The sequence below is a fragment of the Dama dama genome, chromosome X (assembly GCF_033118175.1).
Source record: "Dama dama isolate Ldn47 chromosome X, ASM3311817v1, whole genome shotgun sequence".
NCBI classification, from domain to species: Eukaryota; Metazoa; Chordata; class Mammalia; order Artiodactyla; family Cervidae; genus Dama; species Dama dama.
Window position 1 is genome coordinate 97,654,432 of NC_083714.1, and position 27,223 is coordinate 97,681,654.

The following is a 27,223-nucleotide window of genomic DNA, read 5'->3' on the forward strand; positions in this document are numbered from 1 at the left end:
AAGGACTGATGCTGAAGCTGAAACTCCAATACTTTGGCCACCTCATGTGAAGAGTTGACTCATTGGAAAAGACCCTGATGCTGGGAGGAATTGGGGGCAGGAGGAGAAGGGGATGACAGAGGATGAGATGGCTGGATGGCATCACTGACTCGATGGGCATGAGTTTGAGTAAACTCCGGGAGTGAGTGATGGACAGGGAGGCCAGGCGTGTTGCGATTCATGGGGTTGCAAAGAGTCGGACACGACTGAGCGACTGAACTGACTGACTGACTGATAAAGCCCCACATGACTTTGCCCCTGACCACTTATCGGATTGTATCTCTTACCAATTTCTGCCTTCCTCCATCTCTTCCAATCATATATCCAAAGTTACCAAATATTCTGTTAATGAACATCTTTCTTGCTTTAGATTAGGTCTCCATTTCTCATGATAACAATTCCAACAAGTTCATGATCTCTTTGTGCTACTCAGCAAATGAAGCAGGCTTTTGGTTGCTTTCTTCTCAGAAGCTCTTCAAAAAGTTAGGGTACCCTACTTACATATCTTGACTGCCTGACAATGTCTATAAATTCTTTAAAATTCATTCGAAAACCAACTCTTCTGTGAGGCCATCCTTGATATGCCTATACTAAATGAGGCATTGTCTCCTTCACTAGGCCTGTAGGTTTCAAGTGTAGTGTTCATCACTGTATCCATGAGTCCTAGAACAGTGCCTACTCCAGCCTAAGTTAAAGTTAAATTGAAAGTTGCTCAGTCATGTCCTACTCTTTGCAACCCCATGGACTATACAGTCCATGGAATTCTCTAGGCTAGAATACTGAAGTGGGTAGCCTTTCCCTTTCCCACTCCAGGGATCTTCCCAACCCAGGGATCAAACCCAGGTCTCCCACATTGCATGCGGATTCTTTACCAGCTGAGCCACAAGGGAAGTCCAAGAATACAGGAGTGGGTAGCCTATCCCTTCTCCAGCGGATCTTCCTGGCCCAGGAATCAAACCAGGGTCTCCTGCATTGCAGGCTGATTCTAGTCTAGTGAGTGAGTTTCTTAAGTACATGAGTGATGGTTACCACTTAGATACTCTACCATTTTTTTTCACATGTTAGTGCAGCACTTTCAATTACCCTGCACAATTTGTATTATTATAATCTCTTTTTGTATATGAGGAAACTGAGGCACAAAGAAGCAAAGCCCTTGCCTAAGATTATATGGCTGATCAGTGGCAGTAACTGAATTGTAGCTCAGTTCCTCAGGACTCTGAAGCTTACACTTTATAAACTTCTGGAGTTAACCGCGGGTTGGGGATATAGTGAGTAGTATAAACAAAGGTGCAGAATTGAGAAGATAGAAAACATATATGGGAAACAGTAAAGAGTTCACTTAGTTTATAGATTTATAGAACCTGGCATGATAGGAAGAGATCTGAATGTAGATAGCTTCAAATGTCAAACAAAGAAGCATGGACTTATTTAGCAGACATATATAAGAGTGACATGCTGAATGTGTCCTTTTGAGAATATTAATCAAGTGTCACTGTGCAAGATGGGTTTGAAGCCAAGAAACTGGAGGACAGGAAACAAGTCAGGGCTGTTGATGTTGCTCAGCAATCTTGTTCCTCAGCACTTCCCTCTCTCTTTCCTCTCAACATGTTCCAAGCTCTTAAATACATTTATTCAGCCCCATAACTGCCCCATTGCTTGCACTTTCAGCAACTGACCTTTTTGAGATAAGTTAAAGGACTTAGGTAGGAATGCCTTCCATTCTTGACTTTCTACTGCCAAATTTATCTCTAGCTTGTCCCTATCCATTTTTCTTAGTAATGATAGCTATGATTTTGAGCACTTACTGTCTCATGCAATCCTTGCAACTACACTGTGAAAAAGGTTTCAGTTCATTTCAGTCACTCAGTCCTGTCTGACTCTTTATGACCCCATGAATCACAGCACGCCAGGCCTCCCTGTCCATCACAAACTCCTGGAGTTTACTCAAACATGTCCATCGAGTAGGTGATGCCATCCAGCCATCTCATCCTCTGCTGTCCCCTTCTCCTCCTGACCTAATCCCTCCCAGATTCAGGGTCTTTTCCAATGAGTCAACTCTTCGCATGAGGTGGCCAAAGTATTGGAGTTTCAGCTTCAGCATCAGTCCTTCCAATGAACACCTAGGACGGATCTCCTTTAGGATGGACTGGTTGGATCTCCTTGCAGTCCAAGGGACTCTCAAGAGTCTTCTCCAACACCACAGTTCAAAAGCATCAATTTTTCGGTGCTCAGCTTTCCTCACAGTCCAACTCTCACATCCATACATGACTACTGGAAAAACCATAGCCTTGACTAGACGGACCTTTGTTGGCAAAGTAATGTCTCTGCTTTTTAATATGCTATCTAGGTTGGTCATAACTTTCCTTCCAAGGAGTAAGCTTCTTTTAATTTCATGGCTGCAATCACCATCTGCAGTGATTTTGGAGCCCCCCAAAATAAAGTCTGACACTGTTTCCACTGTTTCCCCATCTATTTCCCATGAAGTGAGGGAACCAGATGCCATGATCTTAGTTTTCTGAATGTTGAGCTTTAAGCCAACTTTTTCACTCTTCTCTTTCATTTTCATCAAGAGACTTTTTAGTTCCTCTTCACTTTCTGCCATAAGGGTGGTGTCATCTGCATATCTGTGGTTATTGATATTTCTCCTGGCAATCTTGATTCCAGCTTGTGCTTCTTCCAGCCCAGCGTTTCTCATGATGTACTCTGCATATAAGTTTAATAAGCAGGATGACAATATACAGCCTTGACATACTCCTTTTCCTATTTGGAATCAGTCTGTTTTTCCATGTCCAGTTCTAACTGTTGCTTCCTGACCTGCATACAGGTTTCTCAAGAGGCAGGTCAGGTGGTCTCGTATTCCCATCTCCTTCAGAATTTTCCACAGTTTATTGTTATACACACAGTCAAAGGCTTTGGCGTAGTCAATAAAGCAGAAATAGATGTTTTTCTGGAACTCTCTTGCATTTTCGATGATCCAGCAAATGTTGGCAATTTAATCTCTGGTTCCTTTGCCTTTTCTAAAACCAGCTGGAACATCTGGAAGTTCACGGTTCAAGTTTTGCTGAAGCCTGACTTGGAGAATTTTGAGCATTACTTTACTAGCATGTGAGATGAGTGCAATTGTGTGGTAGTTTGAGAATTCTTTGGGATTGTCTTTCTTTGGGATTGGAATGAAAACTGACCTTTTCCAGTCCTGTGGCCACTGCTGAGTTTGCCAAATTTGCTGGCATATTGAGTGCAGCACTTTCACAGCATCATCTTTTAGGATTTGAAATAGCTCAACTGGAATTCCATCACCTCCACTAGCTTTGTTCGTAGTAATGCTTTCTAAGGCCCACTTGACTTCACATTCCAGGATGTCTGGCTCTAGGTGAGTGATCACAACATCATGATTATCTGGGTTGTGAGGATCTTTTTTGTACAGTTCTTCTGTGCATTCTTGCCACCTCTTCTTAATATCTTCTGCTTTTGTTAGGTCCATACCATTTCTGTCCTTTATTGTGCCCACCTGTGCATGAAATTTTCCCTTGGTATCTCTAATTTTCTTGAAGAGATCTCTAGTCTTTCCCATTCTGTTGTTTTCCTCTATTTCTTTGCATTGATCACTGAGGAAGGCTTTCTTATATCTCCTTGCTATTCTTTGGAACCCTGCATTCAAATGGGAATATCTTTTGTTTTCTCCTTTGCTTTTCCCTTCTCTTCTTTTCACAGTTATTTGTAAGGCTTCCTCAGACACCCATTTTGCCTTTTTTATTTCTTTTCCATGGGGATGGTCTTGATCCCTGTCTCCTGTACAATGTCACGAACCTCCGTCCATAGTTCATCAGGCACTTTGTTTATCAGATCTAGTCCCTTAAATCTATTTCTCACTTCCACTGTATAGTCATAAGGGATTTGATTTAGGTCATACCTGAATGGTCTAGTGGTTTTCCCTACTTTCTTCAGTTTAAGTCTGAATTTGGCAATAAGGAATTCATGATCTGAGCCACAGTCAGCTCCCGGTCTTGTTTTTGCTGACTGTATAGAACTTCTCCATCTTTGGCTGCAAAGAATATAATCAATCTGATTTCAGGGTTGACCATCTGGTGATGTCCATGTGTAGAGTCTTCTCTTGTGTGATAAAGGTTTAGTTATCCTCAATTAGTAACTGAGAAAATTGAGGCCTGGAGTGGTTCAGTGCTTGTCAAGTTCATCCAGACAGCAAGTGGCTGATTTGGGATTTTAACCTAGGGTTATTTGATTCTAAGATCACCTTAATACTACTACGGAATGGGAGTGAAAGGTATACCACTCTCCTCTTGGGCTCCATTCTATCCATCTCCTTTCACCTCCAACGGGGGTCTTTTCCAACAGCTATTCCCTGTTTTTCTCCAGTAAAGTCAACCTCTATTTCTGCAGACTTTTCCCTCTCAGTGAATATATACCCTAAATTCTCATGCACTAAAAACCAATATCAAGCCAACAAGAGTCCATTTAACCCATTTTTCCCCCAGAAACATCATCCTAGTTCATATTCTTCACTCCTTGTGCCTGTAAATATTTGTCTACCCTGACTCTACTTCCTCACCTCCCACACTGGAATCTGGTCTCAGTTTCTACCACTACATGATATCACTTTGGCTAAAGCCACCAAATTGACACATTTTTACTTCAGTCCTTATGTTACCTAATCTCTCTGTTTCAGTCTTTTCTCCTTGTTCCTCTTGCACTGTGTCCTCTGTTATTAACTTTCACACCATCACTTTACTTCAGGACCCCATCATTGCTTGTCTGCATAAACCTTTCTCCACTTTTATCATCTCTCATATGGATTCATTCTCCACACTGACCATAAGACTGAGCTTTCTAAAATGTAAATCTAATCATATTATTGCCCCACTTAAAATCCTTCAATTCAAATAAAAGCCTACATAGTTCATTATACATGTCCCTTATAGAATTATGGTCCTTCTTCAACATTCAGCTTCATCTTTTTCCTCTCTTTCCTGGATACTCTGTTTTCCAGCCATATTTAATGTATTTTTTCATTCCCTGATAGCTTTCATGTGCTTTGCTTCCTCTTTTTTTTCACACATTTCTTTTCCCTGATCACTGAACTCCTCTTCCTTTAAGAGTCAGTTCAAATGTAGTTTCCTTTGTTCTATCTGACCTGCCTGCCTGCAATTTCTCTACTCCTATCTTTTCACATGTCTCAATCCATCAGACACAGTTTGTTGCTTTGTGCTCTGTTTCAAAACAGGACCTTTAATAGCAGTAACAGATTCCAATAACAATCATTATTATGTTCCTCAAAGACAAAAACTGTGTCACAAACATTGCTGTATCTTCATTGCCTTGTACGGAGTAGATGCTCAATGAATGTTGAATTTAGAGAATGAATTGTATGTGTGTGTATATATATGTATATATATATATATGTGTGTGTGTGTAATATGTATGTAAAATAAATGTCCAATATATAAAAATAACAGAGATCCAGTCTATGATAGCAACCATAAGAATATAACATAGAAGAGAGAATTGACCTTGACTGGGTATGGAAAAGAGAAGATGAACAAAACATCAAAGGTAACTGGAAATGTTGGTATCAATGTCAGAGAATGGAAGGTTAATAGGATTGAAACATACATGATGGTTGCCGAATTAAGGCAGGGGCAGAAAGACTAGAGACAAAAGAATAAATCTGAGAGTTATTTGAAGGATAAAATTAATGTGACTTGGTGACTTGACTGGATTGCTGGGGAGCAAAGGAGAGCAACTAAGGATGACTTACTCTGCATTGGAATGATGAAATAGGATTGGTTATATTGAGGGTAAGCATGACACATCCAGCTAGCAATTCAGAGCCACTGGAAATAGACAAATCTTGGGAAGGAAATTGAGATTTCCAATACAGAACCTGAAAATGGACTTCTCATCTAGAAAACAGATGTCAAGGGCTTTTCCGGTAGCTCAGTGGTAAAGAATCCACCTGCCACTGTGGGCAACACAGGTTCGATCTGTGGTCTGGGAAGGTGCCACATGCAGTGGAGCAACTAGGCCCATGTGCCACAACTACTGAGCCTGTGCTCTATAGCCTAGGGGCCACAACTACTGAGCTCACATGCCACAATTACTGAAAACTGTGTGTCCTAGACCCATTGCTCTGCAACAAGGGAAGCCACCGCAATGAGAAGCCTGCATACCACAACTAGAGAATAGCCCCGGCTCTCTGTAACTAGACAAAAACCCGTGCAGCAAAGAAGACCCAGAGCAGTGAAAAATAAATAAGGAAACAAATAAACAAAATTACTTTTTTAAAAAAGAAAACTGATGTCACAACAGGAATTAGTTTGAGTGAAATTTCCCTCTATCACCCTATCTCCCACAGATTTGGGGAAGATAGTTATTAAGACCTTCCTATTTATAAACTAGGACCAGATTACTTTGGTTGCATGTTTGTGATTGAATGAGTGATGAGGATAGACATCTAGGTTCCCTTTCAGCCACCCATTTATTCAACAAGTGCCTACTTTCTATCAAACTCTGTGCCAGGTACTGGCCTAAACAAGACGGATTAAGTGCCTGCCTTCATGTGATACATGGAATTGTGAATAAGGCACCATAAAACAAGTAATCACATAGATGGCAAAACCACTAAAATATTGTAAAGTAGTTAGCCTCCAATTAAAATGAATAAATTTATAAAAATAAAATAAAAAATTAAAATGTCAGAGTTAGAGCAAAAAATATATAATAGAAATTATGAAAACTATGATGATATGAAAGTAGAGAATAACTAGGAGAATTCCCCAAGAATTCTTTGAGGAAGTGATATTTGAGACCTCAATTTTCATCAACTTCCTCAGTGGTCAGCTACTTAGAAATAGGGCAAAAACCATAAATTAGGAATCATTTAATGTCAGGGAGCCCAGTGGCACATTCAACTGATCCTCACTCCCATGCATATACACACTACCACCACCATCATCCTCATCCCTGCAAATCTGCCCAGCTGTAGCTTCAGAGAAGCAAGACTGTTGGAATCAAGGGACAGGATGTGCTTTGTGGTGGCTAATCTCCAAAAATGACCCCCAGTGAACCATACTTCCCAGTGTTCACATCTTTGCATAGTTCCCATCCCACAATGATTTTGAGCTGGCACTGTGACTCATTTTCACCAATAGTATGTGGCAGAAATGATGTTTTGTAACCTCTGAAGTCAGGTCTTAAGGGATCTGAAGTTTCTGTTTTCACCACTTAGTACTCTCCTTATTGAATCCAACTGTCTTGCTATGAGGCAGCCCAAGCAGTCTTGTGAAGAGGGCTGAATGAAGGAAAACCAAGCCCTCAGCCAACAGTCCAGATGATTTCTCAGCCAACAGTTAGTAATTTGAATGAGATCATTTTGGACCTTCAAGTCATCCCAGAGGGCTTCCCAGGTGGCGCTAGTGGTGAAGAGCCTGCGTGCCAATGCAGGAGACTTTAGAGACAAAGATTCAATCCCTGGGTTGAAAAGATCCCCTGGATGAGGGCACATGAACCCACTCCAGTGTTCTTGCCAGGAGAATCCCATGGAGAGAAGAGCCTGGTGGGCTACAGTCCATAGGGTCGCAAAGAGTCAGACACGACGAAGAGACTTAGCACAGCACAGCACAGTCATCCTAGCATCTCAACTGACAACACATGAAACAAAACTGCCTTGTCAACTCCACAGAATAATGAAATTTAAGAAACTATTATTGTTTTAAGCCACTAAATTTTGCAGCAGTAATTGAAATAAGTTCTAACATCCGTGAAAGACCAAAAGAAAGATAATGGTAAACCAAATCAGCATAAGTTATCTTTTTTGTGATTTTATAGTCTTTGTGTATTTTGCATTTTTCTTTTATAAATATCAGTAATTTATTTTGTAATTATAAAAAATAAACTTTCTAAGAATTTTAAAATAGAAGCATGCTGGGATGATTTGGGTGTAGCCTTTGCCAGAGGATTGAGTAGTCAACTTGGTATTGAATAGATGACTGCTCACACAGTGCCCTTGCTGACTCTCCATTGATTGCACCAGGGTTTTTTACCTAGCCAGTGCAGTATTGGTAAAGTATCTTCCTGACTCATGAATCCAGTCCACAATTAGGGGTTGAATAAAAGGCACTCCAAACTTATTTGGAGATTAAGGAGTAGAACGGAGTCAAGCAAGGAAATAAATCAATAACATAGAAAAAACACACCTTGTAGCTAAAAGAGGTTGGAAGGTTGGGGTCTTGGGTAGAGAATAACTGGACATTGCTGGAAACAGTTGAAACCCTACTTACTATTGGGAGAAAAGTCTGCAGCAGACCTTTAAGTATGTTAACAGAACTCTTGTCCTTCTCAATCCTCACCTTCCTGTTGCTGATTTCTTTGGCAAGAAGCATGCAGATAATGTAGGTAAACTTCAACTTTCCAAATAAGCAGATGAAAATGACAGCTGTCCAACTGATACTCTCTATCAGACAAGAACTCTTCCTTCTCTTGGCAAGAAGACATCCCAGTTGGCACCTAGAAACTTTATGGCAGCAAAACAACGTAGAGAAATTGGACACAAAAATGCATTTCATGTCACTTGCCACAAAAGCAATGAGTTGAAAATTGCTATTTCAGCTTTTAAAAAGACATTTTTAAAAAACTTTCTTCAGATTTATCCCTTTGGCAAAAGACAAGTAAGTTTTAAATCTTTCCTCCTCTGGTATTCCATTCAATTAGCAGGTGACAATCCGTTTCCATCCAATCTGTTGATTAAATTTGCATCAACTTATTCAGACTCAGTCAACCAGCAACTTAGGTGACAGTCTTCTCTTCAGTATATATAAATGTAGCATAAACAGATATTCACAGTTTGATTATAAATATTTCTGCTTTGACAACACAAAAAAATGTTATTTATTGCTTGCCTCCAAATTAGAAATAAACTAAATCAAAACCAAGTTCAATATTCAAAATAAAACCGAGGTTATTATGAAACAGCAGAATGAGAGAAGAAATGCTTTAACAATTTCAAGACAAATCATTAGTCTCAAATTTGTGGTTTAGGAAAAAGCTTTGCTAAATCCTACTTGTTGAAAGAAACAGCCAAAAAAATGCACAAAAGGATGTGATTAGTAAGTTCCCTTCTTGTACCTTGATAGTGTGGGTGTTGGACTGTGCATGAGCTGAAGGTGCAAGAAAATGAACTCAACAGCAAAACACATTCTGCTTCTTATTTAATCAACTATAGTATGATCACCTTCTTTTTATCTTACACTAGAGTTACAAATGGAGAAGGCAATGGTACCCCACTCCGGTACTCTTGCCTGGAAAATCCCATGGATGGAAGAGCCTGGTAGGCTGCAGTCCATGGGGTCGCTAAGAGTTGGACACGACTGAGCAATTTCACTTTCACTTTCTACTTTCATGCATTGAAGAAGGAAACGGCAACCCACTCCAGTGTTCTTGCCTGGAGAATCCCAGGGACGAGGGAGCCTGGTGGGCTGCCGTCTATGGGGTCACACAGAGTTGGACACGACTGAAGTGACTTAGCGGCGGCAGCAGCAGCAGCAGAGTTACAAAATGAAAAGAGTTCTGGTTCAGGAAAACACTGTGTGTGAAAATCAAGGTCTGTAGAAGTAAGAGACCTTCCTTCAGTGACACCTAGAAAGGCTGGTAAGAAGGTGACTGAGGGATGAGAGTTTTGAGAAAATATGGATTTTGAAATTGATGATGAAAGCTTCAAAACATGACCAGCCACTTCAGGGGCTGGGTATATAGGGAAGGGACTTTGTTCTAGGTGATTCTATAGACAGCATCTGAGGAACCTACAATATTTAGAATTGTACAGAAAGGTCCTTGTTTATTGAGTCATCAGAAAAAGTTCTGGTTTTGAATGAAAAGTGGTATTCATTTATTGATTTATTCAGAGCATATTTATTGGGTTACTACTTCATATTATGCCTTGTTATAAGTACTGGGGATATAGCAGTGAACAAAACAATGTCTTTGCTCTCACAGAACCTAAATTTTAGCAATTAAATTGAAAATGGCAGTGCACAAAATTTTTAAATGCTTGTTAACAGCAGGATTCATTTGTGAGTGATGTCTGTAATTTCACTTGTACAACCTGTGTCTGACTCCTGAACTGACTTAAATTCCCTCATTGGTGTCTATATATCAACATCAGGGAGCGACACTGCACCCCCCAAGAATCTTCCCTTTCTGCTTCAGCTCATGACTTCCCATCCTTCAACCCCCTGTGGCTGACTTTTAGGAGGGTCTGGATGTGTTAAGAATGTTAACTCCACATTATGGAATAGGGCCTGCAGCTTGTTCCAGCCTCAAAGGAAGGTCCTAAGTGTCCCAGTCTGTTGGCTGAAGCTCATACTAGATAAAAGAAGGTGGTGAGAGTGAAAGCAGGCCAGAAGGTAGGGGATGGATCTGGAGAAGGAAATGGCAACCCACTCTGGTATTCTTGCCTGGAGAATCCCATGGACAGAGGAGCCTGGTGGACTATAGTCCATGCGGTCACAAAGAGTCGGACACGACTGAGCAACTAACACTTTCACTTTCTTTCACTTTCCCCTGTTAGTACTCTCAACCAAATTGAACACAGGATAATACACAGTTCTTCATATCTGTGTATGGAGGAGCCTGGTAGGCTACAGTCCATGGGGTCACTAAGAGTCGGACCCGACTGAGCAACTTCACTTTCACTTTTTACTTTCATGCATTGGAGAAGGAAATGGCAACCCACTCCAGTGTTCTTGCCTGGAGAATCCCAGGGGTGGGGGAGCCTGGTGGGCTGCCATCTCTGGGGGTCACACAGAGTTGGACATGACTGAAGTGACTTAGCAGCAGCATATCTGTGTACAGAAATCATTACCTTCTCCTCCACATTATGGTCTATCCTTTTCCTGTACTCCTAAACTCAATAATACCAACACCCACCTATCTGCATCAGGTGAAAAACCTAGGAAATTTCCTTTGACACATCCTACCTCTTCATTCCCACTTTATTCAACAAATCCTGTAAGCCCAACCTTGCAAATATATTCTGAATTCACCTACTTCTCTCCTGCCATAGAAGCCTCCACTGCCTCCTCCATAGTCCAAGCCACCATCTCTCATCTGACTACCAAAATATCCTCCCACATACATACTTGCCACCTTCAACCAATCCACGCTGCAGTCAGAGTGACCTTTACAGAAAGCCAATCTGGTTGTGATACACATGTTTAAGCTACTCAGTGGTTTCCCACTGCTTTTAGGAAACAAAACTTCTTAACATGGCCTTCCATGGCTTGTCCCCTACTGTATCTCGAACCACACCTCAAAACATACATCCCCTATTCTCCACAATCAGTCACACCAGCCTTCTTTCAGACCTTCTTCCTTCCCATGTCTCAGTTGCCATGGGGGTCTTTGAATACACTGTTCCTTCAGCCTAAAATGTTTTTTTTCTTCACCTACTTAGCTCTTGTTCATTCTCAAATCTCTACTACATAGCAATTCCCCTAATAAGCCTTACTTGATCTTCCAGTCTCAATTAGGCCCTCATAATTATTCTCTCATAGCACGTGGAAGTCTTTCTTCCCAGCACATTTCAAAGTTGGACCTTTCGATTTGCCTAAGTGATTGTTTAATTGATGTCTATCTCCCTCATTAGACTGTAAGATGGGGGAAGGGCCAGGGATTGTATTTGTTGTGCTTCCCATTGTATTACTGATGCTTAGCACAGTAAGAAACATACAGTGAGTGCTCAATAGAAATTTGAGTCCAGTCTCCTTTATCCCTCGCATTCCAGCCATACTAGTGTCTTTCCATTCCACTAACCTGTTCTTTGAACACTCTCATGTAGGAGCTTTGGCACTTGCTGCTCTTATAGCTGTAAAACTCTTTCTCCAGCTCACTCTCCTAATTGTTCAGGTCTATGCTCAATATTTTCTTTTTGAGCAAATATCTGTGGGGTGAACCCTCGCATAAAGTGTTACTATAGGTGATAGTAAGGATCATTAACATAGTCCCAGTGGAATATAAACTTCATGAGAGCAGAGATTTTGATCTACTTTTTTCCACTGATATATCCCCAACTCCTAGAATAGCACCACAAATACAGTTGGTACTCAACAAATATATGTTGGAAAAAAATGGGTTATTCCAAAGTTGCCTGTATTATGCAATGAGACAATTTGAAAGATCATTGAAAAATGAAGATCATTGGAAAATTAGTGGGAAGCCATCTGAAACAATTTGTGTGAGGAAGAAATGTTGGAAGATTTACCTGTTTCTTAGAGATTTTATTAATGAGGGACACATCTTGAGGTCTCTCAGAGAGTGAGGTTTGGGTATGAAGAATTTCTCAGCTTATATTCTCTTCCTCCCAGAATTACCTAACATTGACTTAAAAATTATTCTTATAAGGATTAGTCTGATTTTCCTAACTACTATACAGTGTAAACTCCTCGAGACAAGTGAGTATATTTCCCTCTTCCCTAGGAAAGACTCAATAGTTGCCCAACTCAATAGTTGCCCCATTTAGGAAGATGTTTCTGAAGCATCCTTTTTGCTTCTGCTTGAACTAGTGCTCCTTTGCTTTCCCCCCACCCTTTTCCAGAAATAGTGGAAGTTATGGGGAGAGAGAAATGGAGCTGTAATTATTACTACAAAAAAAAAAAAAAAAAACACCTCTGATTGCTCTCTGTTTAATAAGAATACTGTTTTTTTCACATATGATCAAATTAGTATATTGCAGAAATAGAATAGAGATGTATTTCTTAATATAGTTAAGAGAAATACAGCATCTTCTCAACGGATCCAAAGGATAATGGACTTATATCTAAAATCATTTGCTGGAAACAAGTGATAGAACCAAATCACAACTCTACCGCAAGCTTCATAATTCATATAATTGAGAGACGGGGTTGTAGGATTCATCCAATCAGTGTCATGGGGTCCTGAGTATGGTTCAAACATCAGAAACAAAATACAGAATATGCTAAAAGAAAGTTTTCCATTTTCCTGAGGTTACTTACTAACAAACCTAAGATTTTCTTTATTTGCTCTTCCATGAGATGTGTGTCCATCCTTTCAAGTTTCTTAAACAGAATATAACAAAATAATAACTATGGACTGCAAATAGCCAGACTTTGAACTTCTTGGGTGAATATGACCTCAAACTATCCCTAACTATTCTTCCTAATTATTTCAACAACAAGAGGGAAAACAGTGGATATCTTTTCCTTTATTTGTATAAAGCATTGCCAGGCTGTCTTTATAGAGCTGACAGGCTCTACACCTAGAAAAAGAACCAAACACCACAACATATGCCATTCAAAGTCTTCAACTTACCAGTCCCATTTACAATGGTCCTAATGTGTGGGTATGGAAAATGTGCCAGACAGGGGCCTGTCTTTGCTCTGTGAATTGATTCTTGGTAACTTTTAATCTCCTGTAGAGATGACCCCCTCCCACATGCGAGTCAACTATAAGCCTGTTCTGACACATGAGACATACCAAAATGCCCCCAAATAGATGGACAAGGGAATGTCAGAATGTGTAAGCAGGAAAGGGAAATTGTACAAGAACAATCATATACAACAAGAAACTAACTTCACTCTCATAATTGTCTTTGTTTTGTTTTCTCAACATTATCCCTAAAACCAGCCTCATCTATTATGAACTATCCTGCCTTATGACTCAGTAAGCAGTATCTAGAACCAGGCTGCTTCAATTCAAATTTCAGTTCTTAGACTTGGGTAAATGATTTAACTCTTGGTGTCCCTATTTCCTCCTCTAAAATAGGGTGACTAATAGTACCTACTTCCTGAGGTTTCTGTGACAAGAAAATATGTTTATAAAAGACTGTATTAAAAGTGCCTAAGTCATAGGACATTGATATTCAATAAGGGTAGCTATCATTATTTAACTAATGGGTAGGGTAATTAGCCAGTTGTATCAGCCAAGACAAACTATGCCTAAACTTTAAATCAGACAGCCATGATTTATAAACCTATTTCTTTCAATACACTGGCATGCTGCTTGCTTTCCCTTAGCTTTCAAATTAAAAAAAAAAAAAAAAGGCTTGAGTTCAACTTGTGTCCCTATCACTGTGTGATATTCATTGAGTTACTTAACTTGTCTGTCTCACTTTCCTCAATTACGAAAAGAGTGTAATAAGAGCACTTTCATGATAAGGTTATGGTCAAGATTAAATGGGCTATTTCACATAGAATTCTTGAGACAATGCCTTCTAGGAAGACTGAGTGGGACAAGGGAAACATTGAAGAAAGCCCGGGGAAGTGAATTTTAACGATGAGGAAACTGGAATACAGAGATTAAGTAGCTTATCTAAAATCTTACAATTAGAAGTAGTATATCCAGGATTTGAGTATAGTCTGAATGTACTTTTTCCTCGAGTTTTTTCCCCTTCCCTTATTGCCAAACCCTCCCTTGCATAAACTTCCTTCTTCAGAGTATTATATCCACTGATCCCCAAATATATCTTTCCCCAGCACACCTTCACAAACACTGTATCCCTTGCTTGAAATGCCATTTCCCCTTTCTTAGCACTTCTCTTAATCAGATTCTAAGTGAAATTATACCCTGCAAAATGGAGCTGCAGTGACTTGGTCTCCAGCCCATACTGATCTATTTGCCTCTCAACTCTGGCATTCTTAATGCCTTCATCAAACTGATGACTTTACTACTAGCGACTAACACTTACTGAGGTGCCTAGTGTTTGCCCAAGTATCATGCTAAGCAGTTAAATGCATGATCTCATTTAATCCTCCCATGAAGCTCAGAGCTAAGTACTTTGATTAACAGCCTCATTTTATAAATGAGGAAACTGAGGCATAGCAAGGCTAAGTTATTTGTTAATGGCTCATAAATGGAGAAGACAGGGTTCCCATTTGGGGTATGTAATCCCTGCTGCTAAGTCGCTTCAGTCGTGTCCGACTCTTAGCGACCCCATGGACTGCAGCCTACCAGGCTCCTCTGTCCATGGGATTTTCCAGGCAAGAGTACTGGAGTGGGGTGCCATTGCCTTCTCTGATGTAATCCCTAAGACCACACTTTTCCCAACATTCCACTGGCTGATGTCCTTAGGCTTCTCTTCACATGTTTCTCTTAGCTCCCTAGCTTAATTCTGAGCCAATTGAGGGGAACAACTCTGTCTTATTTATCTTTATAGTTCCAGTGTGCCTAGTAGCATAGTACTGGCAAGAAAGAGGTATCATAAATATCTATTCAATAAAAATCAGCTTCCAACTTAATCCACAATTTCACCTTGAATATCAAACAGAAACAAACTTAAATCATGTTTATGGGTGAAATTAGGCAAGGTAGTGTGGCTTGATCATCAATTTCATTAGTCATTAGTGGCAGGGTGATATCTGCATATTCTGGAAGCTGAGATAAGCTTCTTTTTGTCTTTCTGTCTTTCTTTCATCACTCACTCATTCAATAAACTGTGATACAGGTAAAATCATGCATAAAGTGCTGTGGAAGCACAGAGAAAAGAATTGACTGGGGGTAGGGTGGGCAAGGTAAAGGTGTTAGAAAACGTTTCTCAGAGATAGTGGCACAGCCCCATTCAGCAGCCACTGCAGTGCCATTTCAATAAATGGATGCATAATAAATGGCAGTAATAATGCCATTACCTAAATAAATAATGGAAATGGAATACAGTTGGCAGAGATCACTTGATTTTAGAATTTTTAGTGAAAACAAGTTAGAGAAAGGATCTTGAGGCTTAAGGGCATGGGTTGCCAGGGCCTAAAGCATTGGTTCTTTATAAGAAATAAAAGATGGAGAATAAAAAAAGAATCTCCACGTGCCTCTTATGTGCTGTACATTTGATGTGTATTATTTCATTTAGTACTCAAAAAAATCATAAGAGAAGAGTTTTTCTCCCATTTTATAGTAATGATGCTGAAGACAGGAAGTGAAGTGATTTATAAATGATGAAGATCAGTTTAACTTCAGTTTTAGGGCTCTTCCATGAATACTGGGAGCAAACTCTTATATAGGCCTTATTAATTATAAAACATATTTCTTAGGGTGTTACATTTAGTAAGTTATTTAATCCTCTTAACATCCCATTGAGGTAGGTGCTAATATTGCCATATTATTTTACAGAAAATAAAATTGAAACACAAGGAAATTAAGCAATTTGCACTAGATCATATAGCAAAAGGGCTTCCCTGATAGTGCAGTTGGTAAAGAATCCACCTGCAATTCAGGAGACCCCAGTTCCATTCCTGGGTTGGGAAGATAGGCTGGAGAAGGGATAGGCTACCCACTCCAGTACTCTTGGGCTTCCCTTGCGGCTCAGCTGGTAAAGAGTCCACCTGCAATGCGGGCAACCTGGGTTCGATCCCTGGGTTGGGAAGATCCCCTAGAGAAGCGAAAGGCTACCCACTCCAGTATTCTGGCCTGGAAAATTCCATGGACTGTACAGTCTATGGGGTTGCAAAGAGTCGGACACAACTGAGTGACTTCCACTCACATAGAGCAAAAAATGATACAGCCAGAATTCAGACAAGATCGAGTGTGTTCAGGGTGGTATGGCAGAGACTACAGCCAGAATTCAAACATGAGTCATCTGTCTCTTAAACCATATATACTAGGCTGTTTCCACTATGTTAGGCCTCCTAGTTAGCTAGGAGGAAGCATTTGCTTTCCCAATTCTACCAGAGCATTAGCACAATTCTTCCTGTAAAGTTGAGACTGGGATAGGTATAATAGAGAGAAGGAAAAGAGAACTGGGGTCAGCAGGGGAAACCAGCATTTCTCACTACCTCTTTTCTTCCCCTGCTTTACTCTAAGGTCAGAGAAGTGTGGGTGGATGGCAGCTAAGGGGCACTGAGGTCACAAACCTCTCACTCACCCTTGTCACTCAATCTAACAAGGGCATAGTTAATCTTTTTAGGGATACTCCATGATGAACCCCCTCAACCTTATCCTAGAGAAATGCACAATGACTGACACTAGATCCTTACATTTCTCCTCAGTTTGCCCTATTTTCCACCCAGAGATACCATGCCAAAGAGAATTGGCAGAGTTAACTCATGATGGGGGTGTCCCATTTAAGGAAGCTTGAGGGAAAGCACGACATCTTCTAGTTCTGAACTGCAGGGACACAAGGTAAGGAGTGAAAGAGTGTTCTGAAAGTGAAACTGAAAGTCACTCAGTCGTGTCAGACTCTTTGCAACCCCATGGGCTAATACAGTCCATGGAATTCTCCAGGCCAGAATACTAGAGTAGGTAGCCTTTCCCTTCTCCCTTGTGAGAAATCACTGTCCTTCTAGCAACAAGCCTGTTGATTTGTTGGATATGGGTTGTCAAAATTAATGTCTTTCCTGACCGCCTCACTATCCAACTTATCTTTCACTTCTGTTGCCTCGGTTTATAACAAAATAGCTGACTATATGTCAGCAACATTTGTCAGGTCACTTTGGTGAATGATTTTCCCTAATGTTTTTTAGCTGGTTTTAATAGATAGCCAAGTAGAGCAGACATGGGGGGCTGGTCCCAACTGTGTCTCCTAAAGGCACTTCCTTTAATGAAGGACGGGGAAGCTGCAGTCCATGGGGTTGCAAAAAGTCAGACACAACTTAGTGACTGAACAACAACAAAAGGCACTTCCATCTGATACATCAATCGCTCGCTGCCTGCCACTCAGTGAAATTCAACTCAGGTTCCCCCACACATTTGGAATTGAGCTCATCATTCCAGAGGCCGATTAAGCTGACCAGGACACCCCAGCTTGCAGAAAGGCATACACTAATTGAAGTGGGCACTCTCCAATCCTATCATGAATAAGAAATGGTGCATATACTAGATCACAGCTCCCTTCACAAGTTTCCAATCTGCAAAGCAGTACAGAGAGTGGCTTGTAACAAGTTAGAGAATTACCATTCTAAGTGTTTTTCTGAAGCTTGACTTCATTATATCTTGAATCAAATCAATGTTGCGGCACCCACCCCCAGTAGAGGTGATGAATGGGGGTTAGCTCTGAGGATTTCAGAGAAAGTAAAGAGCTTCTCCAACATGTAGGCAGAGAAAAGTGTTGGCTGAAACCAAGCCTGAAGCAACTGTTGTGGGAAAAGAAAGGAGGAGAGGAAGGGGGAGGGGAAGGGAGATAAGAGGCGAAAGTGAAGGGTGAGAGTGAGTGGAGTACTGGATAGCAAAGACCGGAGAGAAGGTGAAGGATGCAACAGCTGCTGATCAAGCCCCAGAGCACAGAGCCAATATATCTGGGAAGTTTTTTTCCCCGCTCTGGGAAATAACCAGATCAGGAAGCATATTAAGAACTTCATTGAGCAGAACTGTGGCTACAGCTGCTTGGAGCTATGGATTGGGGAGGGCAAAAGACAAGCTTCTAGGTGTGGGAATGACTTGAGGGGGTCAGGGGTAGAAGAGGATGGAGAATAGAGGAAAATGCAACAATCTGTAAAAGAATAGAAAGAAAAACATTAAAGGTGAGATTCAGATGTTGACATTCCCTTTGCTGTTTACTATCAGAGTCTCACGGGAGAAGAAAGAATTACACAATCCTCAAGGTGAAAGAAAGACATTATGCAGAATCACTGAAGGGAAGAGAAAACATCAGTAAACCATTCAAATGATGATTTGTTGTCAGGATTAGATACCCAGTGATATTAAGTAAATATTCACACGGAGACTGTGTGGTGGGAACATTAATAATTTACACATTGGGATGCTTCCCGGGGATCTATTTGATATGATTCAAATCTGAGGCATGACAGAATTTTGAGGTAAGTTGGAAGCCTCAGTGATGGCTGCCTATTGTGGGGTTAGAAGTAAAGCTACAAAGGAAAGAATCAGATGAATTTTAGAACTAAGAAATCAGCTAATTGAATCCTCCCCTTGACAGATAAAGATGCTGTGGTTCATAAAGGAAAGGTATTTGCCTAGTGAATTACTATGGGATCTGGGCTTTTAGGTCAGGAACCAGTGCTCCCCATACAATTGGTCACTCATATTATCTGTGTGGGTCTAGAACTGAGGATAATTGGGACAAAGAGACACCAGAGCCAAATGCCATCTCCCACCCCCAAACTCATCTCCAGGAATCAGGGAGTAGATAGATCCAGAAATAGGTGTAAACAAAAGAGGAAAATGCCTGTGAGAAAGGTCTGGCTGTCATAGCAAGAAATGGGCTTTTCATCTCATTATCTGAAGTAATTAAATGGAGACAGCACCAAATAACATGCAGTCAAAATGACACTCTAATATCATCTATAAATTGAAAAGTATTTTTGAGATGCTTTTATGTATTCCATACTATGTAAGTCTGTGAGAGATGTAGGTGAGACATGATGTTTAATTTGCTCTCCCAAAGGAGATCCTATGTGGGTGAGGAAAACAGCTCTAGCAAGTGAATCTGGCTACTAAAGGCCTGGGTTTTCCAGATCAGACCTCATTTAAAATATTCTACTCCATGATCCCAATTGTATATTCATAGTTGCAAAAGAAAACATTTTAAACAACTTGGTTTAGAACTTTTGGTCATTCAGTTATTCTATATATATATATATGTGTGTGTGTGTGTTAGGTGTCTGCTGTGAGGCAAGCATTGCACAAGGTGGCTAGGGATACAATGATAAACAAGACAAAGTCTCTGGCTTCATGGAACTCACAATCTGGTGAAAAACACAGACAAGTAAACACACCACTATAGACATTGAATAAAGGTTATCATGGAGTGGAACAGTGCTATAGGAACATAAAGGAGGGGACACTTTTATGCTTCCTGGAGGCTGAAAAGACTTCTGAGAGGTGGTGATAGCTAAGGCAATGACTGAAGGACAAGCAGGAATTAACAAGGCAAAAGAGAGAGTTAGGAAGGGGTGGAAGGCTATTCCTGGCAAAGAAAATAACATGTGCAAAGTCCCCAAGGCAAGAAAGCAAAATATGGAAATTACTTAAGGTCAGCTAAGTGTCAAATTGTTGGTTGTATATCACGAGGTCAGAAAGGGAAAACTAAAGGGTTTTTGAAGGGGAGGGGGTGACAAGTAGGAATGAAGTCTGGGAAAAATTCTAAAATACTAGATATTGAAAAATATAATTTTGACTTTCAAAAAATGGGGGGAAAGGAATTCCATAAACTATTGACCAGTGTGTCTGATGTTAACCCAGGTCCATATTTCTAAATGTATTGGTAGTTTAAAAACATATTTTTAAAAAAATAAAAAAATAAGTAGGCCTTATCAAGTGTTAGCCGTGGCAGACTAACTTTGTTTTCTTTATTTATGGAACTTTTAACTTAGGGAAATGCTACAAGCAGGGCATATCTGTGTGCCAGTTTCTCCTGATATTTTTTTCAACAATTGGAGAAATGAGGGTGGTTGATAGTAGAATTTGATGATTCCCGATAGGGTGAATGAGCATCCCCAAACATGTAAATGAAATCAGGTGTGATGGAAAACTTAATAAGGAGGCACAAAAATCTTTCCTCTTAACCAGGCCGTAAGTACTCTATAACTAGAATGACCATATAATTTATCATCCAAACTGGAACATTTTGAGAGTGACAGAGGTAATTTTTAACAATTATATCAGTGAAATATGCATGAACCAGGACTGACCCCAGGCAGACCAGGGTATACAGTCTCTGATCTGTAACAATTTATCACATGAGTGAATGTACAAATGCATGAATGAATCTCACTTAAGAATACCACTTCTCCTTAAGTCCTTTTAAGTGTGCTATAGTCAGGAGATGGTATCAAGGGTCTTTCTAATTCTCCACTGCTGCTTCCAAAGAACTGCTTCCAATGTACTCCTCACATTAAAAAAAAATCATTTTTTGAGGTTTACACTTTCAGCAAGTGGTCAATACCATGCAAAAACCTCCTGGTCATTCTTCCACACTTATTTAAGACTTTGGATCCTACGCCTAGTTTCTTCCTGTCTCATACAAGGTTCAGTGCCATCCTCAGGGGACTTCAGTGGTCACTAACCCATTAATCCATGTGAGCTCACAGTTCTTTTTTTCTGCTTTTTTTAAAAAAATTATTTATTTTAATTGGAAGATAATTTCTTTACAGTATTGTGATGGTTTTAGCCAAAGTCAACATGAATTGGTCACAGGGATACGTGTGTCTCCCCATCCTGATCACCCCCTCCCACCTCCCCCATCCTATCCCTCTGGGTTGTCTCAGAGCACTGGCTTTGGGTGCCTTGCTTCATTAATCAAACTTAAACTGGTCATCTATTTTACATATGGCAGTGTACATGTTTCAATGCAATTCTCTCAAATCATCCCACCTTTGCCTTCTCCCACTGAGTCCAAAAGTCTGTTCTTTACATCTGTGTCTCCTTGCTGCCCTGCATGTAGGATTGTTGGTATTGTCTTTCTAAATTCCATACATATGCACAGTATTTGTCTTTCTCTTTCTGACTTCCTTCACTCTGTATAAGAGACTCTGGTGACCTTCTCTTTCTTGCTTCAGTTGTAACCACACCTTAGACTTTTTTTTAGCACTTGGAACAGTTCCATTTCTGAAACTTGCACTTGAATATCCTATTATCTGACCAGGCTTTCCTATGTTTCTAACTCTCTCACTCCCTAACCCCTAGGACATCAATTCTTCGATCTCACTGAAACTTTGTTGCTTCCTTTAACCATCATAGGACCCTTGAGCAATAAATTTCACCTCTTTACTGTCCTCTCTCTGACACTGCCTTTCCATCTTGTCCCTCCACTGCACCCTAGCAACCAAACTTTTATAAGGGTCACCTGCCCTTTCTTCACCTATCCTAGGCTGAGTGTGATAGAGAAAAATCACACAAATCTGATTTTTGTGTGAAAAATCACACAAAAAAATCTTGATCTCCAATCTTTGCCTGATCTTCAAATGACCAGAAAATCTTCCTATGCTACCCTAATCAGATTCCTTTTTCAATACCATCAGTGGCTGTTTGAAACTTTCACCAAGTACTTCAAGTCCCCTACCCACCATATCTCCCAATACATTCAGTAAATGAACTTGCCTCCTATTTACTAAGAAAGCAGAGGTCATCAGGATAGAAATTCTCCCAACTTTATTTCTCTTCCTAGAAACTTACCTTCACCTGCAACTACCCTAAACTTATCCCTCATGCCTCAGAGGAAAAGATGTATCTCCTTCAAGCCAAGGTTTATTTCTCTATCTGTACCCTTTATCTCATATTTTGTTTCCTCGAGAATGTTGCTCCATTATCTTTTCTCTCTTCTCTACCTTCAAGATCTCCTTTTCTACTGAAATGGCCCTTTTCAATGTCTCCAATGACTACTTGGACAAAGTTTGTTTTTTCAAATTTTTGTTTAACTTATTTTGAAATAATTACAGACTCACAGGAAATTACAAAGATATTATAGAGTGGCCCCATGTACCCTTCACCCAGTTTTCCCCAATGATCACATCTTAGTTATAGTACAAAATCAAAATAAGAAACTGTATTGGTACAATGTGTGTGTGCCATGTCATCATATCATGTGGATTCCTGTAATAACCACTGCATCAAGATACAGAACTACACCATCACCATAAGGGTCTTCATCATGCTACTCCTTTACACTCCAAACACCTCCTTACCCCCATTATCCTTAACTCTGGTTAATCATGGAACTGTTTTCCATCTCTATAACTTTGTGATTTTGAAGGTGTCATATAAATGGCAAATAGTATGTGACTTTTTGAGATCTGCTTTTTTCACTCAAAACATTTCCTTTGAGATCCATCCAAGTTGTTGAATGGTTCATTCATTTTCATTGCCAAATAGTATTCCATGGTATAAATATACGATAGTTTACCCATTCATCTGTGTAGGATATAATTATTATTTCCAGTATGAGGCAATTAAAAACAAAGAGTTTTTAAACTATCCTAGAGCCTGTACATTTCTATATAAAATAAAAAATTTGTCTAATGTCTACAAATAATCTTGTTGGGATTTATAGGGACTGCATTAAACCTGTGTATAACACTTTAGGGAGAATTGTCATCCTTACTAGGTTGAATCTTCCAATCCATGAACACAATATATATCTCCATTTAAATATATTTTTTAGAGGGTCGCGGGACTGTGGCTAGGCGGCCGGCTCGCGGCTGCCTGAGCGCCCTTGGCATGCGGTCGCCCCCTCAGAGCTTTCCGGAAGGAGCTCGGAAATTCGCAGTGAGTCCCATGACTATCCTCATAGAGTGGCCAAGTTCCCTGAAAACAGAAATCAAAACAGATACAGAGATGTGAGCCCATATGATCACAGTTGTGTTAAACTGCAGAATGCTGAAAATGACTATATCAATGCCAGTTTAGTTGACATAGAGGAGTCACAGAGGAGCTACATCTTAACCCAGGGTCCACTTCCTAATACATGTTGTCATTTCTGGCTCATGGTTTGGCAGCAAAAAACCAAAGCAGTTGTCATGCTAAACCGAATTGTGGAGAAAGAATCGGTTAAATGTGCACAGTAACTGGCCTACAAAAGATGACCGGGAGATGCTGTTTAAGGAAACAGGCTTCAGTGTGAAGTTCCTGTCAGAGGACGTGAAGTCCTATTACACGGTCCATCTGTTGCAGTTAGGAAACACCAGGACTGGTGAAACCAGAACAATATCTCACTTTCATTATACTACCTGGCCAGATTTTGGAGTCCCTGAATCACCAGCTTCATTTCTCAATTTCTTATTCAAAGTGCGGGAATCTGGCTCCTTGAACCCTGAGCACGGGCCTGCGGTGATCCACTGCAGTGCCGGCATCGGGCGGGCGGTCGGGCACCTTTTCTCTGGTCGACAGCTGCCTTGTTCTGATAGAAAAAGGAGACAATATTAACATTAAACAACTGTTACTGAATATGAGAAAATACCGAATGGGGCTAATTCAGACGCCAGATCAGCTCAGATTTTCCTACATGACGATAATAGAAGGAGCGAAGTTTATAAAGGGAGACTCAAGTATACAGAAACGTTGGAAAGAACTTTCTAAGGAAGACGTATGTCCTGTTTTTGATCATTCACCAACCAAAATAATGACTGAAAAATACAATGGGAACAGGATAGGCCTAGAAGAGGAAAAACTGACAGGAGACAGATACTCAAGTCTGTCCTCTAAAACACAGGAAACTCTGGAGAACAGCGAGAGTGCTCTGCGCAAGCGCCTCCGGGAGGACAGGAAGGCCAGCACTGCCCAGAAGGTGCAGCAGATGAAGCAGAGGCTGAGCGAGACTGAGCGCAAGAGGAAAAGGTGGTTATATTGGCAACCTATTCTCACTAAGATGGGGTTTGTGTCAGTCATTCTGGTTGGCGCTTTTGTTGGCTGGACACTGTTTCTTCAGCAGAATGCCCTATAAGTAACTAGTTCTGCCCCGCAAGCTTCGGCCCTAGCTGCTGACAGTGTTGCGTGAGTCACAGAGTTGGTCTGTGACTCCTCACAGACTTCTCACCCACAGAGAAATGTGGTGTCTGGTCCCCCCAGCACCCCAGGGCACTGCCCACACTACCCCCCCACCCCAAGTAAAGACTTGAATGCTTCTTAAGAACTGGTACATTTTCCACTGTGTTCATACATGCTAAGTGTAATATTTCACCTGACCAGACTGAGAGATCCTTTACCATAAGGGTTCATTTTTGGAGGCTGTCTGGATTTTAACCTGCACTTGATATAAGCAATAAATATTGTGGTTTTATCGACATTATTATTGGAGAGAAAATGACCTTTAAGTAATGCGTGTAATGTATAATGTACTGTTGACATGGGCATCAACATTTTATATTCTTAACCATTTCAGGGTAAATATATTTTATAAGTACCTATTTAATCTTACTTTTGTAGTTAAATGTAGTTTTTAAAAGCTCAATTTGAAAAAAATCTGTTACCATAAAAATAATAATAAATTGTATGTTGATTCAATTGTACTGGATACGTTTTCCTAAAGAGAAGTTTGATATGAGCAGGTAGAGCTCTGAATAAGTAATTTTTACTATATATTTGCATTTCTTTTATGTTTTACAGTCTTCCCAATTTTAAAAAGAAAAACAAACAAAGAAACAAAAATTTTCTCTAAAAATATCTTTGAAGGAAGGTTCTCCTTACTGGCGTAGTCAGGTAACAGTTGGTCAAGACTTTGTAAAGAAACTGGTTTCTGTAAAGCCCATTATTAATACTGTTTATCTTTCAGGAAAATTTCAATGTAATTACCCTAAGTTATAATTGGGGTAAATCATGATTTAGGAAATCAAAATAAGGAGCAGCATTTTATTATCCATGATTTCCATTTATTTGAAGTTTTGCAGTAAAAAAATTTTTCAAGTTCTTTCTACTTCAATAAATAGTATAATGATGTTCAAACTTTAAAAAAAATATATTTTTTTTAATTCTTTCATCAGTATTTTATGATTTCAACATACAAATCTCATACATGTTTTGTTAGATTTACACCTAAGTGTTTAATTTTTATTTTTGAGTGATATTGTAAATGGTGCATGTGTGCATGCTAAGTTGTCTCAGTTGTGTCTGACTCTTTTTGACCCTATGGACTGTAGCCTGCCAGGCTCCTCTGTCCATGAGATTCTCCAGGCAAGAATACTGGAGTGGGTTGCCATGCCCTCCTGCAGGGGATCTTCCCAATATAGGAATCAAACCTGCATCTCCTGCATTGGTAAGCAGGTTGTTTTCCACTAGCACCACCTGGGAAGCCCACTGTAAATGGTGTTGTATTTTAAATTTTGGTTTCTACATGTTCATTGCTGATGTATAGAAATAAAATTGACTTTTGTAGTTGACCTCATATCCTGTGTATTTGCTGAACTTACTGATTAGTTCCAGGAGTTTTATTGCACCTTCCCTGAGATTTGATACATAGACAATCAAGTCTTCTGGAAATGGAGAAAATAGTATTTCTTCCTTTCCTATCTGTATGCTTTTTATTTCCTTATTGAACTGGTTAAAACTCCCAGTGCTGTGTTGAGTAGCAATGGTGAGAACAAAAATCCTTGCCTTGTTTTTTGATCTTAGGAGAACATTCAGTCTTTAACCATTGTGATGTTACCTGTGGATCTTTTGGATATGTTCTTTATCAACCTTAGGACGTCTTGCTCCATCCTTAGTTTGCTGAGAGTTTTTGTTATGAATGAGTGTTGAATTTAGTCAATTGTATTTCCGCATCAATTGATATCAACATCTTATATTTTGTCTTTTAGCCTCAGTGTGCTGGATGACATTGCTTGATTTTCAAATAATGAAGCCATTTTTTTTTAATCCTTGAAATAAACACTTGTCTTTCTGTTAGTGATTTCTAACTTGATTCTATTGCAGTCATAGAACATATTCTGTATGATTTCAGTTCTTTTAAATTTCTTGTGGTCTGCTTTATAACTCAGGGCATGGGTTCTCTTGGTATATACTCTTTGAGCACTTGTAAAGAATGCGTATGCTGATGTTTTGGAGTAAAATACTGTATAAACATCAATTAGATCCTGTTGAGTTCTTCTATAATCCTTGTTAATGTTCTGAAAAGTTGTTCTACTGATTCCTGAGAGAGAATATTTGAAGTCTGCAATTATAATTCAGGATTTGTCTATTTTTTCTTTCAGTTTCATCAATTTTTGCTTCAAATATTATGTAGTTTGTTGGTTTGTTTCTGTACATTTAGAATTCTTATGTCTTCTTGATGAACTGATCATTTTATCATGATGTAATATTCCTCTTGTAATAATACAAGAGTTTCAAGGAGGGTTTCAAAGAGGCAGAGGGACCAGAGATCAAATCTCCAACATTCGTTGGATCATGGAGAAAGCAAGGGAGTTCCAGAAAAACATTGATTTCTGCTTCATTGACTACACTAAAGCCTTTCACTGTGTGGGTCACAACAAACTGTGGAAAATTCTCAAAGAGATGAGATTACAAGACCTCTTTACCTATTTTCTGAGAAATCTGTAGGCCAAGAAGCAACAGTTAGAACTGGACATGGAACAACTGACTGGTTAAAACTTGGGAAGGGAGTACGACAAGCCTGTATACTGCACCCTGCTTATTTAACTTATACACAGAGTACATCATGTGAAACACTGGCCTGGATGAATCACAAGTTGGAATAAAGATTGCCAGGAAAAATATCAACAACCTCAGATATGCAGATGATACCACTCTAATGTCAGAAAGCAAAGAGCCCCTTGATGAGGGTGAA

At 39.9% G+C, this 27,223-nt stretch overlaps 1 pseudogene; it reads left to right on the top strand.

Annotated features, from left to right (window-relative positions):
* The window catches only part of LOC133052770 (tyrosine-protein phosphatase non-receptor type 2-like), a 61,258-nt pseudogene extending 35,862 nt beyond the window's left edge, over window positions 1-25,396 (top strand).
* The last annotated feature ends 1,827 nt before the right edge of the window (window positions 25,397-27,223 follow it).